Genomic DNA, 7,069 nt, shown 5'->3' on the forward strand with positions numbered 1-7,069 from the left:
TTTGTGTGTCTGGCAGAAAATAATTTTGACATAATGTTACATCATCAATAAGGTGCAGTGAAAATAAAGAGAGAAAAATTCCCTGGCTAAAATGAATAAATATTATTTATGGTGTCAATGTCAATTGTGGTTTTATATAACTCAAATATTTGATCTACATTTTATTCATTCATTATTCATGTATTTATTCAGCACTAAACTCAATTTGACTATTTGTCATAGCTACAGTTTAATAGTATAAGATGAACAAGAGGAGAAAGATAAATAAGAAATACAACAACATTCATCAAATAAATGAGTTAGAGGGTACAATATGGGGGCGCCTGGGTGGCTCAGTTGGTTAAGTGTCACTCTTGGTTTTGGCTCAGGTCATGATCTCAGGGTCAGGAGATCAAGCCCCACATTGGGCTCAGTGCTGGGCAGGGAGTCTGCCTGAGATTCTCTGTCTCCCTCTCCCTCTACACTCAGTCCGCCATCACTTGCTCTCTCTCTCTCTCTCAAACAAAAACAAGACAAAGCAAAACATGTACAAAATGATGACAAGTATATATTTACGTGTATGTATTTTTTCCTGGAGATGCAATAGGCAGAAAATAAATAAATAAATAAATAAATAAATAAATAAATAAATAAATAAATAAATAAATAAATAATAAATAGGTGGTTTTCTCAAAAGAAATTTTCTTTTTTTTTTTTTTAAGATTTTATTTATTTTATTCGACAGAGATAGAGACAGCCAGCGAGAGAGGGAACACAAGCAGGGGGAGTGGGAGAGGAAGAAGCAGGCTCATAGCCAGGAGCCTGATGTGGGGCTCGATCCCATAACGCTGGGATCACGCCCTGAGCTGAAGGCAGACGCTTAACTGCTGTGCCATCCAGGCGCCCCTCGAAAGAAATTTTCAATAAGCTTTTCACAGAAATTGGTGGTGTAGTGGAAATGGCACTTACCGAAATCATTCTGTACAAGGCAGAGCTTCTTTTATATTTAACTTGCTTTCTTTTTGAAATTTAATCTTTTAATTTACGTACAGTGAAGTCAAGTTTTTGTTTCCATTTTTATAATTTTGGGATGTTCTCTGATCCTTTATTTTTGTAATTTTTCAGAATGTCTTATAAGTGTAATTATGCAGCATATAACCTTGATAAGATCGGCTTTTTTTTTCACTCAACACAAGGATTTTGTGATTCATTCAAGTTGTTGCCTGTATTTGCAGTTATTTCTTATTACTGAGTATCTTTCTGTTGTGTGAATATGACATATTTTGTATAATTGATTTACTCAACAGCAATAAATTTGGGCTATTTCCATTGTTTAAGCCATTATGAATAAAACTGCTATCAATATTTGTGTACACATTTTAGTGGGAACATAAGTTTTAATTTCTCTAGGGAGAATACCCAGGGGGAGATCGCTGGTTTTAAGGTAGTGTATGTTTAACTTTACAAGGAATTGCCAAACTGTTTTTTCAAAGTGGCTGTACCATTTTGCACTCCTGCTGGAAATATAGGACAGTTCTATTGTTCCACGTATTGGTCAAGATTTGGTATTGTCAGTTTATTTTTAATTTTACTCACTCTAATAGGTATATAATGGTGTCTTACTGTTTTTTTTTTTTTTTCTCATTCACATCATGTATAAGCAAACGGTAGAATTAACACAACATTCCGAAACTCCAGATTGATTGTCTTTTCTTACACAGACAGAGTGACCAGTTCAACAGGTACAGGCTTAGGATTTTCTGACAACATCTCACTCAGCCCTGCAGTTCATCTAAATGGCTGTGCCTTTACCACAAAACGACTTTCCCTATTGCTTTTTCCAGTACTGCTCTTTAAAGCAGCCAAAGCGTGACACTAACCCCTAAGAACCAGTCTAAGGTGTATCATGTTAGTGGTTAGTGGACATTCCAGCCTCTGGCTGTCTTGGTGAGAGACACAGCCTTGAAAACACAACCCAGGAGTGCCAGCAAGCATAATTCCAGACTCAGGCTCAAAAAGGCAGAGACAACGAATCTTTCTCTTTTTTTCTTTTTTTTTTTTTTTTTTTTTTTTTTTGGTAAATCTCCCTTAAAGATTCTTTGATGCTCTGCTCCGTTATTGCAGACCTGGTCTTTTTACCTGAATTTTTTCTTCCTTAAATTCTAGGTTGTTATATTAACAACTTGATGACCCTATCCTACTACTAAAATATGTCCCCCGAATGCAGTTCAAATTTGACCAAACATACATCAGGGTGTGACCCTCTAGAATGGTAGAGGATGGGCAGAAGGAAAAGTCACCTGAAACCATTATCTGTTCAGGCCCTGCCTGTGAGAATGGGAATGGGCAAGCGAGAGAAATCTACATGCATCGCTGAACTCAAGAGCACCGCTGGAGACCTCTGGAAGATTTCTGTCTCCCAGCATTCCCTCACTTCTCAGGCCACAGCTCATAGAGTTTGGGCACATAGTCAGCCCATTTGACCTGGTAACACGTGCTGGCCACCTGAGGCCTGAGCTATACTTTAGCAGAAAGATGCTAATTTGAATTGGCCACGGGGGTCTGCAGATCTGTTGCTAAGAATGGGCCCGTCACACTTCAGTGGCCCATTCTGATCTTAAACCAGGCAGATGTGTGGTAAAGGCTGTCTCATTGGGAGGCCCAGAACTGACATTACCAGAGAGGACTGTGCCACTACTGATGTCATTGCCCTTCTGTTGACCACCAGGAAATGGTGCCATTCTCTGTATTTGGGGTCCTTCCTGTGAGCATCCAGATCTGTCAAGACCAAGGTGTAGAATTTACGTGCATCAAGGCCACCCCATGCAATACACGCTGGCCACTTCTTTACCTGGGTGGGCATCAGCACTTTGCCCAGATGGTTGACCTCTGGCCCAGTGTATTTGACCTGCAGCGGATGCTGCAGCTGCTTGTCTGCCTCTTGTAGGATCAAAGGCCCTGGGCCACTTGCTGAAGTCCACGGCATCACGTCTGAGTTCGGTAGACAGCTGGAAGGAGTCGCAGGAGGCAGGGGACAAGCCTGCAGCACCAACTCCCAGTGGGACCACTAATGGTGTCTTATTGTGATTTTAATTTGAATTTCTTTAATGTAATGATAGTTGAGCATTTTTTCTTGTTCTCATTTGCCAGCTATACATCTTCTTTGGTGAAGTATATGCTCAAGGACATTACTCATTTTAAAAATTGGATTGTACATTTTTGTATTTTTGATTTTGACAGGACTTTACATATTCTGTATACCTGTCCTTTGCTGCATGTGCAGTTTTCTCTGAATATGTAGCTTATTCTTTCATTATCTTGTCAGTGTCTTTCACAGAGCAAAAATTTAGATTTTGATTAAATCCAAATTATAAGATTTTTTTTGTGTGTGTATTTTAACAATATGCTTTTTTTTATAATGATTTTTATTATATTATGTTAGTCACCATACAATATGCTTTTGATATCATGTCTAAAAATTCTTTGCCTAAGCCAACATCCTGGGGATTTGTGTGTGTGTGTGTTTTCTTCCAAATTTTTTTTTTAAGATTTTATTTATTTATTTGATGGATAGAGAGACAGCCAGCGAGAGAGGGAACACAGGCAGGGGGAGTGGGAGAGGAAGAAGCAGGCTCATAGCAGAAGAGCCTGATGTGGGGCTCGATCCCATAATGCCGGGATCACGCCCTGAGCTGAAGGCAGACGCTTAATGTCTGAGCCACCCAGGCGCCCCTAAATTTTTATTTTACATTTTATATTTAGATCTATAATCAGTTTTCAATGAATTTTTATAAGGGGTGAAGTTTAAGTCAAGTTTTTTTTTTAATTGCATATTGATGTTCAATTGTCCCAGCACCATTTGTTGAAGAAAAACCATACTTTCTCTATTGAATTATGTCTGTAAATTTGTCAAAAATTAATTATCCATAATTGTATAAGTCTATTTCTAGACTCTATTTTGCTTTATTAATGAATTTGGGAATATCCTTGTGTATTTTTACAATAAATTCTGCCAGAATTTGATTCAGATTTTGCTAAATCTATAGATCAATCTATGGAAAAGTTATATCTTAATAATATTGAACTTCCCAACCCATGTACATGCTACATCTCCCCAATTTTTTATGATAAATTTTTATTACATTTTTTTCATTTTCAGTATACATATCACATGTATGTTTTGCTTGGTTTACACTTAAGTATTTCATTGGTTATATATGTTTTCATTCTTTCTCTCTATCTATATATGTAAATATTTCATTTTTAAATGATTTATTGTTAGCATATGGAATCATGATTGATTTTTGTGCAGTGCTCTTACGTCGTGTGTCCTTACTAACTGTGTGAGTTAGGTCTAGAAGTTTCTTTTCAGAAATCCTTACAGCTTTTAGATGGGTAGTTACATAATATCTTTACTGAGCTGGTATAAGAGGGTTTTTTTGTGGGTTTTTTTTTTTTGGTATAAGAGGTTTTACAATGTTTATTAAAGCTGAACATTCACATAATCTATGCTTTGTAATTCTACCTCTGTGTATATATTTCAAAGAAAAATTGTAAAAATGTAAAAAAAAAGCATGGAAGATACAGTCTGAATTATTTATCACAGCAATATTTACAAAAGCCGAGATTAGGAACAACCTAGATTTCAGGATTGCATTGTACACATACAATAAATTATTATACAACATGGAGCAACATCAGTGATGCTCATGAATGTATGTTTAAGCAGACAAAGCAAGTGGTAGAAATCTGTTTACAGGATGAAACTGTATCAAACATATAGAACATGTGATACTGTACCCTATGTTATTTAAGGACACATTTACTTACAGTAAAATTATGATGCCTGAAAATAAACAGTAAATTTAACGTGATCACTTCTATGTATTGGAGAGAAGGTGGAAGCAACATGAGAGTGTGGTACAAAGCAAATAGTGGTTTATAATTTATATAATGTATTATTTGTATTATTTTTAAGCTAGATAATAAGTAATAGCTGTTCCTCACATCTTACATTGCATGTTAATGTTTGAAAACTAATTCTTAAGAAGTCATAAATAGTATGTTCATAGTACTGGACTCCCATTAAGCATCTATTTATTTATTTATTTTTCCATTAAGCATCTATTTAAAACTAAGCCAGAGCTCTTCAATTTCACAGATGTCAGACATGACTTTCACCCGTATTTCTACCTCTGCTCCTTCAGCGTTGTCATTGCTTCATCAATGAGTAATAGCCAATGGAAAAAGATTCTCATCAATGAAAAAGTACAGAGAACACACATTTCTCTAACACAGAAACCCCAAATGCCACTATTTAGCTTTTCCAGATTGGCCATATTTCAGGTCAGATAACTGTACTATTTATCAGTTGTGGCTAAAAGGTTGGTTGAAGTGGTTCTGCACAGGAAAGAAGAAGAAATGGTTGAAGAATTGATCAATGCATCACATAAAACACCATCAGTGACAGAGTATCTAGCTGTCAGTTGCCAGTGATTAGCAAAATTATTGGGAAAAGGCTACGTTGATAAGAGGAAGAAAACAATAACATCTGAACCCACCAACGAAAGAGTTATGAGCACTTGTGAGGAAACAGATGTGTCAATGATCTTTTGGAAGGACACTGGACCATATCGTAACTTCTTTCTCAAAAACTGGACCGTTTGCTATCAGTGAACTGATGCTTATTGTATGACTTAGAGCTGAGTGAATAAATGGTTTGTGATACATTATTCATAGAATCTAAATGACAGAATATGATTTTTAAGAAAGATACAAAAATGTTAAAATATATACTCAATATTCCACAGGAACTCGGGAAATTTAGGGAGGTTTTGTAGTAGTGATTTTTGACTGTAAGAGTGAGTATGAATCTCCTAAATGGTGAAAGAGAGGGGCAACGAACTAGACAGAAAACATGAGACACGGATATCAACGTGGGAAAAACAACATGGACAAATGTTAGGTCAATGCGGCATAGAAGCTGTAGAAGCTGTTAGTGTTTCTTCTGGAAGATTAATCTAGTTCTCGTTAGAAAGACTTTCCATCAAAATCCTCAAGGAGAGCATAGGCAGCAACCTCTATGACATCGGCCACAGAAACCTTTTTCATGACACATCTCCAAAGGCAAGAGAAAAAAAGATAAAATGAACTTGTGGGACTTCATCAAGATAAAAAGCTTCTGCACAGCCAAGGAAACAGTCAAAAAAACTAAGAGGCAGCCCACAGAATGGGAGAATATATTTACAAATGATGCTACAGATAAAAGACTGGTATCCAAGATCTACAAAGAACTTCTCAAACTCAATACACAAGAAACAAATAAACAAATCATAAAATGGGCAGAAGATATGAACAGACACTTTTCCAATGAAGGCATATGAATGACTAACAGACCCATGAGAAAATGTTCAACATCATTAGCTGTCAGGGAAATTCAAATCAAAATCACATTGAGATACCACCTTATGCCAGTCAGAATGGCAAAAATTGACAAGGCAAGAAACAACAATTGTTGGAGAGGATGTGGAGAAGGGATCCCTCCTACATTGTTGATGGGAATGCAAGAATTGGTACAGCCACTCTGGAGAACAGTGTGGTAGGTCCCTTAAAGGTTAATTCAGCTATCCTTGATCCAGAAGACCATTCCCACTATAGGTATTTACCCCCAAAAGTACAGATGTAGTGAAGAGAAGGGCCATATGCACCCCAATGTTCATAGTGGCATTGTCCACAATAGCTAAATCGTGGAAGGAGCCGAGATGCCCTTCAACAGATGACTGGATTAAGAAGCCGTGGTCTATACATACAATGGACTATTACTCAGCTATCAAAAAGAACAATTTCTCAACATTTGCTGCAACATGGACGGCACTGGAGGAGATAATGCTAAGTGAAATAAGTCAAGCAGAGAAAGACAATTATCATATGGTTTCTCTCTTCTATGGAACATAAGAACTAGGAAGATTGCTTGGAGAAGAAAGGGATAAAGAAGGGGGGGTAATTAGAAGGGGGAATGAGGCATGAGAGACTATGGACTCTGAGAAATAAACTGAGGGCTTTAGAGGGGAGGGGGGTGGGGGAATGGGAT

The 7,069-nt window shown here is 37.0% G+C and overlaps 1 pseudogene; it reads right to left on the bottom strand.

Annotated features, from left to right (window-relative positions):
- Positions 1 to 1,052: 1,052 nt before the first annotated feature.
- On the bottom strand, positions 1,053 to 3,105 carry LOC103664745 (annotated as a pseudogene).
- Between the last annotated feature and the right edge of the window lie 3,964 nt (positions 3,106 to 7,069).

The sequence above is a fragment of the Ursus maritimus genome, unplaced genomic scaffold (assembly GCF_017311325.1).
Source record: "Ursus maritimus isolate PB19 unplaced genomic scaffold, ASM1731132v1 scaffold_15, whole genome shotgun sequence".
Classification (NCBI taxonomy): Eukaryota; Metazoa; Chordata; class Mammalia; order Carnivora; family Ursidae; genus Ursus; species Ursus maritimus.